The 17916-nt window shown below is 36.3% G+C and overlaps 1 long non-coding RNA gene across 6 annotated transcripts; it reads right to left on the reverse strand.

Annotated features, from left to right (window-relative positions):
- Positions 1-2426: 2426 nt before the first annotated feature.
- LOC137641341 (uncharacterized) lies at positions 2427-16591 on the reverse strand. 6 transcript variants are annotated; one of them, XR_011044491.1, is made up of 4 exons: positions 16512-16591; positions 6884-6997; positions 6188-6341; positions 2427-3801 (listed from the first exon to the last, which is right to left on the reverse strand). It is a non-coding gene; the product is annotated as an uncharacterized lncRNA (long non-coding RNA). The 6 variants fall into 6 exon arrangements; XR_011044489.1 differs by having other exon boundaries at positions 6879-6997; XR_011044488.1 differs by lacking the exon at positions 16512-16591 and adding an exon at positions 13426-13840 and having other exon boundaries at positions 6879-6997.
- Positions 16592-17916: the final 1325 nt, after the last annotated feature.

A 17916-nucleotide genomic window follows, 5' to 3' on the forward strand; every position in this document is an offset into this window, starting at 1 on the left:
TAGCCCTCCCGCTTTCTAGCTCTACTAGCCATTTCACACACTCACTCACTCACTAGCCCTCCCGCTTTCTAGCTCTACTAGCCATTTCACACACTCACTCACTACCCCTCCCGCTTACTAGCTCTACTAGCCATTTCACACACTCACTCACTAGCCCTCCCGCTTACTAGCTCTACTAGCCATTTCACACACTCACTCACTAGCCCTCCCGCTTACTAGCTCTACTAGCCATTTCACACACTCACTCACTAGCCCTCCCGCTTTCTAGCTCTACTAGCCATTTCACACACTCACTCACTAGCCCTCCCGCTTTCTAGCTCTACTAGCCATTTCACACACTCACTCACTAGCCCTCCCGCTTACTAGCTCTACTAGCCATTTCACACACTCGCTCACTAGCCCTCCCGCTTTCTAGCTCTACTAGCCATTTCACACACTCACATACTGGCCCTCCCGCTTTCTAGCTCTACTAGCCATTTCACACACTCACTCACTAGCCCTCCCGCTTACTAGCTCTACTAGCCATTTCACACACTCACTTACTAGCCCTCCCGCTTTCTAGCTCTACTAGCCATTTCACACACTCACTTACTAGCCCTCCCGCTTACTAGCTCTACTAGCCATTTCACACACTCACATACTAGCCCTCCCGCTTTCTAGCTCTACTAGCCATTTCACACACTCACATACTAGCCCTCCCGCTTTCTAGCTCTACTAGCCATTTCACACACTCACTCACTAGCCCTCCCACTTTCTAGCTCTACTAGCCATTTCACACACTCACTTACTAGCCCTCCCACTTTCTAGCTCTACTAGCCATTTCACACACTCACGTACTAGCCCTCCCACTTACTAGCTCTACTAGCCATTTCACACACTCACTCACTAGCCCTCCCGCTTTCTAGCTCTACTAGCCATTTCACACACTCACTCACTAGCCCTCCCGCTTTCTAGCTCTACTAGCCATTTCACACACTCACTCACTCACTAGCCCTCCCGCTTACTAGCTCTACTAGCCATTTCACACACTCACATACTAGCCCTCCCGCTTTCTAGCTCTACTAGCCATTTCACACACTCACTAGCCCTCCCGCTTTCTAGCTCTACTAGCCATTTCACACACTCACTAGCCCTCCCACTTTCAAGCTCTACTAGCCATTTCTCACACTCACGTACTAGCCCTCCCACTTACTAGCTCTACTAGCCATTTCACACACTCACGTACTAGCCTTCCCACTTTCTAGCTCTAATAGCCATTTCACACCAAAGACTTCCTAGCCACTTCACACCAAAGCTTCCTAGCCTTTTCACACCAAAGCTTCCTAGCCTTTTCACACCAAAGCTTCCTAGCCTTTTCACACCAAAGCCCTCTTATCCATTTCACACCAAAGCCCTCTTATCCATTTCACACCAAAGCGCTCCTAGCCATTTCACACCAAAGTCTTCCTAGCCATTTCACACCAAAGTCTTCCTAGCCATTTCACACCAAAGTCTTCCTAGCCATTTCACACCAAAGCCCTACTAGTCATTTCGCACCAAAGCTCCCCTAGTCATTTCACACCAAAGTCCTCCTAGCCATTTCACACCAAAACTCTCCTAAGCATTTCACACTAAAGCCTTCTTCGCTATTTCACACCAAAGTCCTCCTAGTCATTTCACATGAAATTTCTAACCATATCGTCTGTCAATGATCACCTAAATCTATTCCCTATTCTGTATTATCCAGCAATGTTCAAGTCCTACTTTAATTCTTAGTATTTAAATCTATACCAGTCAACAAATCAGCCTTTCGACCTTCCCAAAAGCACAGAGTTTTAAAACCATCTTTCCTAAACTTAAATTTAAGCTTCTCTAACAATATCTAATTAAAATATGAAAAACATGTACAATAACCTTTCCTTTACCTATATTATATAACTTTTTATTTCAAAGTATACTCCTAGAATCTTCTATAAACTACTCTCGTTACTAACTTATATATATATTGAGAGAGAGAGAGAGAGAGAGAGAGAGAGAGAGAGAGAGAGAGAGAGAGAGAGAGATTTAACATGGGGAGGATGGACATTTAATCAAATACTGAATCTTACAAATTTAAGAATAAAAGAGGGATAAGTTTTTATACAAATTACGGACATTAAAATATTTATTCTAGATTCTTAAAAATAGGACCAATAGTGTATTTAAAGTTTAGATTGCTTCAAATCCATTTGTTAGTGATTACCCTTTATAAAATCTAAAACGAGATGTGGGGGATCAACTATCCAAGGTATACTATTGTAACTAGAAAGGGTTTGGTGTTAAGGAACCTTAAGCTTTTAGGACAGAAGGAAAAATTGAAAGGCTAAACACGAACACACCTTGAAATAATCATCTAAAACAGCCTAATTCAAATGCCACAAAAAAAAAAAAAAAAAAAAAAAAAAAAAAAAAAAAAAAAATTATGTACAATTAAAAACAAAAACCTTATTTCCATTAATTGAAAGTTTTGGCACCGGATAATTTAGTACTCTCATATAACTATTTATTCCTAATACAATAACACTAGTTTAAAATTTTCCCAACTAATTTACTATCAGTTCCCTTTCCCTGAAATTTAAGAGATATAGATTACAAACTAAAAACTGCTTTAATGCTCATAAAGGTTTTCAAAATCCTACTAGAAATACTCAATTCTTGAAAGTCAAAATTGACAAATAAAAAACCTTAGGAAAATTTTGCTTCTAGGATCTCATGATTTGAATGTCCAATCCCACTGTATTAAATAAATAAATACTGAAGATATCACTAGACTAAAATTTAACGGAAATAGCTCAGTCTCTACCTGAAACAGCCCAGCTTTCTACCTGAAAGAACTCCTACCCGACTATCCTAGCCTCTATGTGAAAGTACTACTTGAAATAATAATAACTTGAAATATCCCAGTCTCTACCTAGAATAGTTTTCCCTCTACCTGAAAAAAAACTCATACCTTAAATGACTCCTACTTGAAATAGCCCCGGCTCTACCTGAAATAACTCCTACTTGAAATAGCCCCGGCTCTACCTGAAATAACTCCTACGTGAAATAGCCCCGCTCTACCTGAAATAACTCCTACTTGAAATAGCCCCGGCTCTACCTGAAATAACTCCGTGAAATAGCCCACCCTCTACCTGAAATAACTCCTACCTGAAATAACTCCTACCTGAAATAACCCACCCTTTACTTGAAATTACTCCTACTTGAAATTACTCCTACTTGAAATTACTCCTACCTGAAATTACTCCTACCTGAAAAACTCCTACCTGGAATAGCCCACCCTCTACCTGAAAAAACTCCTACTTCAAATGATTCCAACCCGAAATAAGATAACTCCTGCCTGAAATAACTCCTGCAGGATTATCTAAAAACTTCAGGTTAGTTTACGCAAGATTACAATCTTAGTTATTGACACGGTTTTAAAATGGCCTAAATTGAATCATAACCAAATTTAAGTCATCAACTATTCATTAAAGAAATTTTGAATGGAAATTCAAAGTATAAAAGCTAAATTCATGGAACTAAAAATGAAAGAATTTAAGAAAATTACTCAGCTAGCAATATAACTGAGCACATTGTCCAAGGCTTAATACTTGAACTAGATACTTAAATCCTTAGTAAAAAAATCAATTAAATAGAGGCATTCCTACAAATGCCCAAAAAAGTGTTCTTGAAGTTCCACTTGATCTTCTCCCACTGAAGAACTTTACCAGGAGAGTTGACTGTTCCAGGATAACTCTTAATGGTCATCATCCTTTTGGTTAAATTGTTTTAAGCCACATTAACCTGAAAGACAAAAGTGTTAATAGGAACTCTCAAAAATTACTAATCAAGATTTGTAAAGAACAAATTAAATACTGTTCTCAGTAATTCTTAAGCAATGATATATGTTTAATAAATCAGTTCAATCGAAAACAAATTAGGATATCTTATGCTCCCAAAGTAGGATATTTTAGGCCCCCAAAAGTAGGATATTTTAGGCCCCCAAAAGTAGAATATTTTAAGCCCAAAAGTAGGATATTTTAGGCCCCCAAAAGTAGGATATTTTAGGCCCCCAAAAGTAGGATATTTTAGGCCCCCAAAAGTAGGATATTTTAGGCCCCCAAAAGTAGGATATTTTAAGCCCCCAAAAGTAGGATATCTTAAGCCCCCAAAAGTAGGATATCTTAAGCCCCAAAAGTAGGATATTTTAAGCCCCCAAAAGTTGGTTATTTTAAGCCCCCAAAAGTTGGATATTTTAAGCCCCCAAAAGTAGGATATTTCAAGCCCCCCAAAAGTAGGATATTTTAAGTCTCCAAAAGTAGGACATTTTAAGTCTCCAAAAGTAGGACATTTTAAGTCTCCAAAAGCAAGATATTTAAGATATTTTAAGCCCCAAAAGTAAGATATTTTAAGTCCTCCAAAAGTAAGATATTTTAAGTCCTCCAAAAGTAAGATATTTTAAGCCCCAAAAGTAAGATATTTTAAGTCCTCCAAAAGTAAGATATTTTAAGTCCTCCAAAAGTAAGATATTTTAAGCCGCCAAAAGTAAGATATTTTAAGCCGCCAAAAGAAAGATATTTCAAGCCCCAAAAAGTAAGGTATTTTAAGCCCCAAAAAGTAATATATTTTAATCCCCAAAAAGTAAGATGTCTTAAACCCCAAAAAGTAAGATATTTTAAGCCCCAAAAGTAAGATATTTCAAACCCCAAAAGAAAGACATTTTAAGTCTCCAAAAGCAAGATATTTCAGGTCCCAAAAGTAGGATATTTTAAGCCTCCAAAAGTAGGATATTTTAGGCCCCCAAAAGTAGGATATTTTAGGCCCCCAAAAGTAGGATATTTTAGGCCCCCAAAAGTAGGATATTTTAGGCCCCCAAAAGTAGTATATTTTAGGCCCCCAAAAGTAGTATATTTTAGGCCCCCAAAAGTAGTATATTTTAGGCCCCCAAAAGTAGGATATTTTAGGCCCCCAAAAGTAGTATATTTTAGGCCCCCAAAAGTAGTATATTTTAGGCCCCCAAAAGTAGTATATTTTAGGCCCCCAAAAGTAGTATATTTTAGGCCCCCAAAAGTAGGATATTTTAGGCCCCCAAAAGTAGGATATTTTAGGCCCCCAAAAGTAGTATATTTTAGGCCCCCAAAAGTAGTATATTTTAGGCCCCCAAAAGTAGGATATTTTAGGCCCCCAAAAGTAGTATATTTTAGGCCCCCAAAAGTAGTATATTTTAGGCCCCCAAAAGTAGAATATTTTAGGCCCCCAAAAGTAGGATATTTTAGGCCCCCAAAAGTAGGATATTTTAGGCCCCCAAAAGTAGAATATTTTAAGCACTCAAAAGTAGGATATTTTAGGCCCCCAAAAGTAGAATATTTTAAGCACTCAAAAGCAAGATATTCCAGGCTCCAAAATGATTAGGGCGATTTAAGCAACAAAAACTATGATATTCTAAAGACCAAAATATTTTGATAATTTGGTGAAGAAATTAGAATATTTCAGGACCCCCCCCACAAAAAAAATCTAGGATACTTTAAGATCTAATAAAACGATGTGCGTGTTCCTATGTAAAGTTTTCAACAGTAAATTCACGCAATTATGAGCAGAAAATCCTTTGCTAAACAAAAATTAAACTGGGTTGAATTAATATCTACAGTGCACCACACATGACTTACTTACATCACTACCCACTTACAATAAGAATTTAACTTGTTAACTGATTTACAGCTTCACACAATAACCTGAAAGCTTTTGCCAAAATCAGGTTGATTTAAGTTGTTTTTTTTTTATCTAAAATGTTTATTCTAAGCAGCCAAGCTATCTCACAACTAAACAGAAATATAGTACTAAACTCTAAAGTTACTAGAGTTTCAAACAATTTTTTTTTAACAAAAAGAGCATTAATTTAATGCGAGCTCTCCAACTGACGGGATTTACTAAAAAGAAAAATCATCCAGCAAAAAATATGTATGATTCTTTGATCTAATACATTTTGTAGGATTCTATCACTGAAATTTTAATCTAAAGACTGCACTACTAAAAAAATAATATTATAACATGGAAAACCAATACCTACAAATACATTTCTTCAATGGCAGATATTTACTCAATCTAGTCCAGTCTAACTTCACTCTAGCACTAAATGCCACAAAATCTAACCCAGGTTCTGAAAAGCAGACAACTTTCAAACTAAACTTACCATCCAAACGAAGTTTACAGAATTAAATTATTGAAGATATCATACTTCATCTCGGTTCATACGAAGACAGGATATCAAAGACCTTTTTCAACTTCTTGAACATCAACGTCTGCACCTCCTTCAGGCTTCAGTGGTCATGCATACCATAAGCAAACTGGAACAAAATCGGGAAGAGTTGAAAAGGACATTTCCACAGAATTTTTGCTTTTACCTATTGTACGTAACTAATTTGTCCTAAAATGATTTTGCCAAAAGTAAACTCAAGATTTGTTGTCCAAAAATTAGGTAAGTATTATTCAATGTCTATAGGGAGATGTAGAATTAAACTATACTTACATTTGAATTTTTCTTTTTAAAAAATGCATTAATTTAATAAAAGCTTACCATCTACCAGGAATTAGTAAAAAAAAAAAAAAAAAAAAAAATCAAAACAAATTTATGATAATTGATCAAACATAGCTTAAGTGAATCATACGAGGCCTATCACTAAATAGAACACCAATATAAAGATTTTAAATATCTGTTATTTACTCATCATAATCTAATATTGTTCTGTACGTGATCGAGGAATTTCATACCAGCACTAAATGCTCCCAAATCTAACCTGTCTTCTAAAAAGCATAGAACCTAAAAACAATTTCACTATTCAAGCGAAGTTTACATAACCAGTTCATCTTTGATGACGTCATACTTAACTTGGCTAAATCAGAAGACAAAGGATTCAAGATCTTGCAATTTCTCAACTTGTTGCATCACAGCCTTTGTGTCCTCTTTCAGTCCTCAGTGTCACAAGCAAACTGGAGTACAAATCTGGAAAGAATTGAAAAGGACATTTTAGCAACATTTTCACTTTTGCCTACTTCTAAACTTGGACTAAATTCTCCCTAAATTAGGTCAGGATTCATTCCAAGCTTAAGACACTTATTACTAGTTGACTATCTAATGTTAACAGCAGAGTTTACTGCCAGGCATAAATAAAACAAAAAATTATTTAGTTACAAGATATCCATATCGCCCTAACAAATACAAGAGGTTTATTTGTTGAACAAGTCAACAGTCCATTGGTTGTATTAATCAAATTGTCAAAAAACACCATACCTCAAACTATTGGCCACAAATGACAAGGAACTAGTACACAGGACCATACCAGCTGAAGAGATTTTGCCTTGCTTTACTAGTTAAAATTTAAATAAAATTTCACAAATAAAGATTATTATACTACAGTATAATAGTTATAGTTATAGACTGTGACTGCAGAAGTGGGTTCATACTTCATAACGTATTCCTGGGGTGAACGAATTGGAGGAACAAAAACAAGACGTCAAGTAAACTTATCTGGGAAATAAATTATAATTGACTGCAACAGCTTTTTGGTGGGAAGTGTTCCATACTTCTAGGCAAATATAGTAACGTTAGGCGGTCCTGGGATTACTAATGAAATCGATATATCATTCTATATAAAGCCAATGTGTGGCTGCAAGAATTGTTAAACTCTTACCTGCAGTACTTCATGCCACATTTTGAGAAGTTATGTGAACATATCGTTGCACAATATCCATATTCACATTTTGGGTATTATCGTACGTTTCAATAAACTGCTTTGATTTTATGATTGTTTTATTGATATAAACTATCACCTAAATATCCTCGCTCAGGGTGACAGATCCTTGGGTGAGAAAATTTGGGGTGAGGGACCTTCAGGGATCTCAAAATCAAATAAACTTTACCTTTAGTTGTAAGTTCGGCTAATAAGGACAACACCGGTCGAATCTGCCTCTTTCCAAAACCAAACCGAAATAACTTTGGACAACCGCTAAACGATTGTCCGACTTCCCTGGCATTACTTTTAGGGGTTTATTTCTCGCCCTCCATCAGACACTAAGAGTCTGTTCAGGCGGGCCTTGATGTGTGAAAATAATTTCTTTCCAGTTTATATTATAACTACAATGGACAAGTCCACTCGTCATTTTCTGTTTTGTTATAATGACGTCATAATTACGTCACTCCAGAAGTAAGGCAAACTGAGACTATGATAAGTCCTGTGCTATTTCCGGAATTGACTATTGAAACTCGCTCTGTTACGATCTCAAATGACAACTTAAGATATTACAAAACATAATAAACATAGCTGCATGATTGATAAAAGGTCTCCCACCTCGAGAAAAGATCGCTCCTATACTTATTAAATAACATTGGCTGCTTATTAAAGCTGGAATAGAGTCTGTGCAATGACTCATTAAGTTCTCAGAACCGGGCGTCCAAAATATCTAAGATAATTGCCACATATTGTGCTGACACGAGAATAGTTAGATAGTTTCGAGTTAATGGAACCAAGATACCTGTCAATTTCGTTTGGTCGCTGCAACCTCACCATCTTTGTGAGCTAAGGATAGGGGGTTTGGGGGAGCCTATAGGTCTATCTGGTGGTATCCGGTCATTTCGCCCACATGCCATTTCGCCACACTATGGAGTCATTTCGCCCACAGGTCATTTCGCCCACACTGTGTAGTCGTTTCGCCCACACTGTTAAGTCATTTCGCCCACACTGTTAAGTCATTTCGCCCACACTGTGGTGGGGTTGCCAACCTGATTTTGCAGATAGTAGTAAGGTATACCGAAGTCGGGATAATACGATAATAGTTCATATCTAGTACACATCACCGATCTCTACTATACTACTGGATGGCTCATGGTGTAATTCATCAGGGAAGATTGTCCAAATGAGGCCTCTTTACTAGTAGGTACTTCAGTTGTGACGTTATCACAAACTGTTGATTATATCACCATAATATGACCAGATATTTTTTTTTTCTTTTGTACAGTACAATGTCTAATTTCTTTTTTTTTTTTTTTTTTTTTTTACTTATGTAGATTCAAGAGGTTGGTCTCCAGAATGCCTACACACATGATGACGGGACGTATAAATTCTTACGGAAAGTGATGACCCTTCCATTTCTGCCTGAGGCAGATATAGGTCCCGTGTTTGAACGGCTCTCACGTCAATCTACCACAGCCCAGTTGCAGACTATAATGCAGTACATGTCAAGAACATGGGTCCACAACTCCTTATGGCCAACTTCTAGCTGGAATTATTTTTTATCAGTCTATCTGCACCAATAATGATATTGAGGGCTGGCACAACCGTCTAAACAAACGTGCTGCAGGTAGATGTAACCTACAGTTCTACCTCCTCATAAGCCTTCTCCACAAAGAGGCTAAATTGACGTTGATCTACATGAGGCTAGTATCCGAAAAAAAAACTACGAAGGATCCAAAGGAAAAAATATAAACACTTACAGGATTGAATATTTACTCTTTGGGAGGAACACGTGAGGGGTGAGCTATTGGCTTATAAGTTGCTGAAAGCATGCGCTCACCTGGATGGCCCAGTGCGCAGCTGAATCCTGCATATGTAGTGAGTACTGTACTTGTTTTAAATGTAACTATATTTTAATAAAAGTTTCTTCAATTCTTTGTCACTATCTGAATATTGCATGTATGTAACTGTCTTTTTAATAAAAAAAATACTTTCCGAATAGTAATACATTTATTTAACTGTCTTTTGATAAAACTTTATTTTATGTTTTTTCTAACTGCTTCTGAATCTTGCATATATGGAGCTATTTGTTAACAAAAGTTTTTTATTTTACCACTTTCTTAATCTTACATGTATGTTGACTATTATATGTCGGCAAATTGACTCTTATATGTGGGTGAATTGACTCTTATATGTGGGCGAATTGACTTGTGGGCGAAATGACTTGTGAGCGAAATGACTTGTGGGCGAATTGACTTGTGGGCGAAATGACTGTAATTCTATCTGGTGAGTCATCAACACCCATTGCCTGGCCCTCCTTGGTCCTAGCTTAGGTGGAGAGGGGACTTGGGCGCTGATCATATGTACATATGGTTAGCCTCTAGGGAATTGTCCTGCTCAATAGGGCCAATGCCACTGTCCCTAGCCTCTGCCATTCATAATCGGCATTTAAACCTTTAAACTTTTACTGTAGATTCTACAGCTTTCAAATAAGCGGTCCCAAGACTAAAGAATAAGCTCCCACTATACATTCGAAAGACTGAAGATATTAAGACTTTCAAAAAGAAACTGAAGACTTTTTCGTTTCCAGAATTTCAATAATATGTGGATAAGACAAACACGGAATTCGATGTATGATACGATAAATACCTAATAATGTATATGACAAACAGATCTTGTAGGTCCTGCAGGGCTCAAATGTTCCTCTGTGTGATAGGACCATGAAAACAGCCCTTAAAGTTAAGTAAGTAACCTATTGTATCAATATGGTTAAGCAAACTATGTATATTTGCTTCGAGCTATTACACTTAGTAAATAAATAAAAAGGTCGTAGCACAATTCAATAAACGTGGGCCTATTAAGAACACAAGCTAAAATTTGGGGGTAACAATATCATTTTTTTTTTCGACTGTTAATTTACATAATGTACATGAATTTGATTCATAATTTATATCTTCCAAAAATATTTCCCTTTCACAAATACAGACCACGCCTCAGTAACGCCCCCCCCCCCCCCCGCCATACAAGAAGCCACCCTCAGTATCCCCCCTCCCCCCCCACCCCCTTTTGACGTTACCACGGTTCATACCTGGTTGCAAACATGTTATGTTGAAACTTATTATGATAATCAATAATCAACAAACAATTAACCACGCAATATGCATCAAACTTGATAGAAGTTGGGTACATACATACATACATGAAAACTTTTTCTCAATAAGTTACATGGATAAATTCGACAAACTTTCACTCCCAATTCCCTCTTTGAGATGATACACAATTTAGCTTATCACGATACGAAAAAACAAGTCTCCACCCGAACATTATATTGAACATACGTGCCAAAACTATATCAAAGCACAACATAGTTTAAATCAGAATCCACCTAGATGTGGATCCTGGTCTGAATCATGGACACAAATTCGTAGATGGCAGATCATCATTAACCTAGATTTTGTGCACTGAAGAAACACATTTATTTCTTATAACCAGTTTTGCTCACAAAATGTCGAAGGTAATTTACACATGAAAGTATTTAATCGTCCTTTTGGACATAAAAAAGAAAAAAAAAAGTACCCGGTAAGTTAACAATTATCTTTATAATTAGGTAACACCGAAGACGCGTTTCCTCTGTCTTCCCACCTTGCGCAAAACTGCAAGTAACGACCTTTGCTTGGCAGGACCGAAAACACTGACGAGGAACTAATAGTACTTATAAAAAAGAGTTTTGCCATAACTAATGAGGTGATTACATTTGTTTGTTGACTGATTATGAAAGATCAATTAATATAATTATTTCATTCAAATGAATTTGATCAGCGATGGTGTTTTAGGAAAAAAGAACGTTTATTCGAATAGGTTTAGAGACTGAATAAGCTTCCGGTGATTTAGCAAATATTTTCTTGAGAGAGAGAGAGAGAGAGAGAGAGAGAGGAGAGGAGGGAGAGAGAGAGAGAGAGAGATGAGAGAGAGAGAGAGAGAGAGAGAGTGGCAACAAAGTCTTCACAATAATTCTTTCATGCCAATTAAGTAAATGTTAACCGCCCGCCCCCCCCCCCTCTCTCTCTCTCTCTCTCTCTCTCTCTCTCTCTCTCTCTCTCTCTCTCTCTCTCTCTCTCTCTCAACAGCTTTAGACAAATTGGATCTTAACTACCAAATTAATCAACCGAAAACTGTATAGAAAACTAAATGGGATATTTTGGACCATTTGAAATGAAGGAAATAAGCCACCAGTAGGACTGAAAGATATCGACTGCAAGATGGATTTTAAATCCACATGACTAGAAGGATTACTAGTAGAATACCTAAAGGGGGGTCACCATAGCAAATTCTTAGAAAAGGGTAATTTTAAGATAAGTAGTCATGATGAGGCCACTTCTGTGTGTTGAAAGGCAATAGAATACACGAGCGCGAGTTTCAAGGAGTTACCAAGGATTTCGGATGTCTCAAAAGACTTTTTAGTCGATCTTTGGAGACTCCATTTGCTTTGGTAGAACGATTTAGTTTAAGCATTTATAAAGTTTTTATGATCTTGTCATAATTTATCTTGAACTTGTTTACCGTGTTACTGTTTACTACATCCGGTGGAAGTCTATTCCAAGTATTTGCTATTTTCTGAGAGAGAGAGAGAGAGGATGAGAGGAGAGAGAGAGAGAGAGGAGAGATTCTAAGCCTATCACTGTTTTACACTGAAGGGGCCACGTTCACAAGCAAAGCAACTGCAAAACAGCCAACATAAAAGCGCTAGAGCAGTCACATTTATTTGAGCCCTTTTAGACAATGCATAGCTAATCATAAGATCCCAAAGATGCTAATAATTGATAATATGGTCCACACCAGGCTCATAGAACTCTGGTTCTCATCAAAATCTTATGCTACGTAACCTGCACACAGCGTTAAGACAATTTAACTCACCTGACCGAGGATACAGCTAATTGTATTGCCCTGATGTATTTGAGGATAATTTTGCCCTTAAGCTATGAAAAGGCAAAAATCAATAGAGAGTTTATAGTCAAGCCTTCGATTCAAGTTGCTTCGTTCACGAAGTATCAAAGACAGTATTAACGCTTTATTCAATCTTGTGCATCACTAATAACCAGCTATATTCCATCAAAATGATATTTCCGCCTTCGGAAATTTCTACATGAAACTATTCATCATTTATTAAATCAAAACTTAATACATTAAAAAAAATAACCTATTACCTTTACATTAAACTAAATAAGACTTCCTATTTTCAGATTACAAACTGATCTAAAAAAAAAAAATAGCTGACAATGAGTATGCCTGTCTTCTTAAAACGAAGAGCAAATAGGCCTGCGTTGAACACCACTTTTGCCTGACTGGGTCGAAAAACAGACTAGGGCACACCCGGCCCCAGTTACAGTAAGAGTTTAGTTACTAACCAATGCTGCCCACTAGTGAATGATAGGAAAATATTGATGACTGTTCAATACACAAGGCATATCAGTAAATGCTTTCCCAAGAATATTTTCTCAAATATCAGAATTACACAAGAAATTCGTCCTAACTTATTAATATTCTGCCAGAACCAACATGAAACTAATAGTAAATATGTCATTGCAAATAAGGCGAGGATAATGCTAACCTAAAATAGTACCTCAGCTTGAAAACGAAAGCATTTGACAAACACGAACTGTGTGATATACAAAATACCTTAGAATGTACACTATAAACTGACCTTGTAGTCTCTGCAGGGAGTAGGTGTCCTGTGTGTGTGACAGGGCCATAAAAAAAACAGCCCTTTAAGTAAAGTTCCTTATTGGAACCAAATATATGAGAAACTCAAGATTTTGTTTTTCATCAAAATGCCGCCAGTAATGTCCCCCTGAAGGTAATCATCACTTAGTAACAAAATTAATTCATTTGTTATAATACTCAACGAAGACTGTTGGTATTAATGACTGAATAGGGCTTCCCATTTTCAGATTATAAATGGACTTTTCTGAAAGTTCACTGACGAGGAGTAGGTCCAACCCAAGGACATATTATAGTCCTTTGGTCCAACCAGCAACCTTTTAGACGAAGAACAAATATGCAGAAAACTAGTTCTGTCTAGTTGGTCGAAAAACAGGGCCAGGACTTGGGGGGCCAAGATAATAACCCCCCCCCCCCCACAACCACACACACACTTATGGTAAGAGTCTAGTCATTACTAATGAGACAATTAGGTCATCATACATACGCTAATGGAATATGAGAAAGCAAAAGTTGCATACATAATAAATCGTTTTTATAAAGGTTTTTACCAAGAATATTTTTCTAAAAATCTAAGTAAAAAAGCAGTGTTTCTCTACTTGCGCTTTTATCACGGTAATTTTCTGCTTTGATATTTAACTGAATTCAATGTATTGGTGGTATATTGAGTCCCTTAGATCAAAATTAAACCTTTATTCTAGCAAACCACTTACTTCTGTGTAAGTGCATGTGCTGAGCTGACTGAAATCTAAACTTACAAATAACCTATATCTTGGGGGATACACTTCCAAATATTTAATATTTCCATGGATTTGATGCTTACGGCCTTCTTGTATTTATGTAGAGAGAGAGAGAGGAGTGAGAGAGAGAGAGAGAGAGAGGAGAGAGAGAGATGAGAGAGAGAGAGAGGAGAGAGAGAGATGGAGAGAGAGAGAGAGAGAGAGAGGAGAGAGACTTATCAAAACCGAAGGATGTCTTCAAATTTACCTCTACGCAAAGATTAGCTTTTCGAAAGACTGAACAAAATGTTCTTGTAATCTTACCGACTATGGAACTCCCAGTTGCTGACATAGGATATCAATTGTTATTCTCACTCTCAACTAAGAATATATTTCAAGTTGTTATTAACAATGTTGCAGGGACACTGAAATTAAACAGTTCTGACGTAAGCAATACTTATGTGTGAGACTCACTCGTGAAACTTAAAAGTTTACTAACAAAATATTTGTTAAATAACCGAAATAAAGCAGTAAATTGGGGCATGCTTCCATTATTACAAAGCAGCTGAGAGACGAGAGAGAGACGAAGAGAGAGAGAGAGAGGAGAGAGAGGAGAGGAGAGAGAGAGAGAGAGAGAGAGAGAAACCAGTGCTTCACAAAATTTCCTTAATATGATATAAAAAGATAGGAGCTTTGACAAAGTAATTTCTCCTTTGGTGTTTGAAACTCTCTCTCTCTCTCTCTCTCTCTCCTCTCTCTCTCTCTCTCTCTCCTCTCTCTCTCTCTCTCTCCATTTTGCTTTCATTCGGTAAAAGCATTTAGAAAATATTACATCAACGTTCTATTGATAATAGTAAACATTCGCACTGATGATTTAAGAATTTTACAAACAATTTCTGCATGATAGTACATCGCTTGTAATTCCAATCAAGAGACTACAGTAGTCCTCCTTACTTTGAAAATACGCTTTAGCCCAGAACCGTATTTTTCACCATTAAAGATATAAATCCCTTGGGCTGAACCTTCAACTGAGTTTCAAACAAATTCCTGTGGGAAAATAAAATCTGATAGGCCTATTTCTTATTGCACGAACGTAGTGGAGAAAGAAATTTCGATGAAGCCATAACAAAACTTTCTCAATTTTTACAAATCATTTAGAATATAATATCTATCATTATATGTAACAAGTACACCTGTAGTCACGTCCAGGTGGATATCTGTCTCTGTATTGAAATGAAACATCCGAACTTTGAAACAATCAATTAAATCAAGGTTAGCAAAAAATTGATAATGGGAAATAGGACAGACCTGCACATGAGAGAGAGAGAGAGAGAGAGAGAGAGAGAGAGAGAGAGAGAGAGAGAGAGAGAGAGAGAGAGAGAGAATTGATTGGTGGGCGTGGTTGATACTGCGAGTTATCAAACTAACGTAAAGTGAGACAATGGTTGTTCTTAAAGCAAAATGATTGTATATATTTGAGTCAAGAATTGTATGCATTTGTATTCAAACGAATGATATATGTATATTTATACAGTATGTATATACCAAATTATAACAGAATAATTTTGTGTACTGTATCAGTAAAATAATAATTCTGTGAGAATGTTGAGTTGCTCACTGAATTATATTTTTGGTCAACCAACGAACAACTTTCCATCAAACCACCTGAAACCCTCGTTTCTTAATTACACTTTTGCAGTACAAATAATTACACAAATAATAGTTTTCACTATAGTTTACACCATCATATTCACACCTTTTAAAATGTGAAAACTAATCTCTAATCAAATTTCTTATCAGATTAAATCAAAGTGTGAGATTAAAAAGTTCTGTCGTTTTTAATAAAACATTGCGCAAATATCAACATGATACGACCCTCTATTTTAACCACGGGAACAAAAATTCCATAAAAATAATCGACATTTGATTTGGATTCTAAAATCTAAGCCTACGGCTACAGGCATTAGTATTATCTTAATTCATTCTTATAGTAACAACTTCAATTATAGGTGATTACAAATTCCTCAACTGGAACTAAAACCACACAGCGACTACAGTTATACACTATCTCATTAATTGTTAAGGTAAAGCCACATCTAGAAACAATCTCATTTAATAACCACTCAATGATTAATGGAATTACCAACACACGCTAAAAATGCCATTTTTGAGAAATTCTTTTTATAAAGTTTCTTCACCAATGAAAGACTCTTAAAGAAATTCGATGGTTTAACACATGGAAACCTACAGCACCTATAAGATATTCGAATCTCCAGTATTTTGAGTAATTAAAGATACCGCCAGAACATAATAAAATCAATGAAACCTTGTAAAATGTGTCTCTCCTTACCCATAAAATTCTTCACTGTTTGCAGGATCACAAGTTAAAAGACGAGTCACGAGACATGGTTCCTTCTTCCTTCATTTCTGTCTGAGACAGAAATGAATCTTCTTCTACAGTTTACACAGTCGGGAACATCCCTAGACATTCCCTAAAAGTTCCCCTGACCAGAAGTAATTTCTCCAGGCACCTTTTCAATAATTAAATTTACAGCCCATTAAATGCTGTACAGTGTACTCCTGTACCTTCTGTAATTATAATCTATTCTGTTTTATTTCTAATTGTTCCAATTGTGAAACAACATACAATATATTTTGTTTTATTAATGATTAATTTGTGCTCTGAAAAACATATTAATAAAGTTCTAATTGTCATGAACGGTATACCATAGGAAAACAATAAAACGTAATTAAGTCATTCACTTTCATTATGTCTCATTGAAGACTGGATAACTATTCATGAGTATTTCGATAATGTTTTACATTTACCATACGTAAGGGAATTCCCACACTCAATGCCCCCCCTCCAACCTTTAAAAATACCCAGATTTGGGGACAAATTCACAAAAAGTTGTCCTTCGGGTTAAAGAATTGTTTCAACCAACCAGGGACCTCCACCATAGTCTGCGTTCTATAGCCTTTTCGTCAGCTAAGGTTATAGTATTTTACTCAGGATACATTTAAAAATTCTTACGATAGATTAATTGAATTATAATAGGATTTCAGAAGATATTTGTACGAATATAATTTAATATTTGATGGATATAAAAAAGTGAAATATATAAGTAAGTTACCCCTAGATCAACGACCTAAGTGAAAAAGAAAACAGTACAAAATTTAAGTTAAAGAAAACTTGATTGAAGGGTAACTATAATTTATTTAACAACCATGAAAAACTTTTATTTTTTTTTCTTTTCGTTATAAAGTCATCGTCCAAAACTTATATAATTGTATGATATAAGATTGATAAGATTTACTTAAAATAAAAAGAAATATCACCATAAACTGAAATTAGATAGTATAATACAACTTAGGATTTATAGTTTGGCTATAGACTCCACATGTATGAAATAGCTATTTTTATTTCCAATTATAGTCGGATTTAAGATATCATTGTTTCGATATAGGCCTACTCTGCTATCATACTTTTTATCCCATTGACTTTCAAGTATTATGTTTGTGTAACTCTGTTTCACTCACTCACTCACTCACTAAATCCCATCCGGAATTCTCCGGGTTGGGTCCCGCATTTGATATCGCCATTCTCTCCAGAGACTCCTATCCAATGCCATCTGTGCCAGCTGCTGAAATGTTTCGCCTCTATTTGCTTTCTTGTGGGTTTTCACCCATAAATCTCTTGGTCATCCTCTCAGTCTATTTGCGGCCACTCGACCATGAAGCACTATCTTTGGCCA

Source organism: Palaemon carinicauda, chromosome 5 (genome assembly GCF_036898095.1).
Source record: "Palaemon carinicauda isolate YSFRI2023 chromosome 5, ASM3689809v2, whole genome shotgun sequence".
In the NCBI taxonomy this organism is placed as follows: Eukaryota; Metazoa; Arthropoda; class Malacostraca; order Decapoda; family Palaemonidae; genus Palaemon; species Palaemon carinicauda.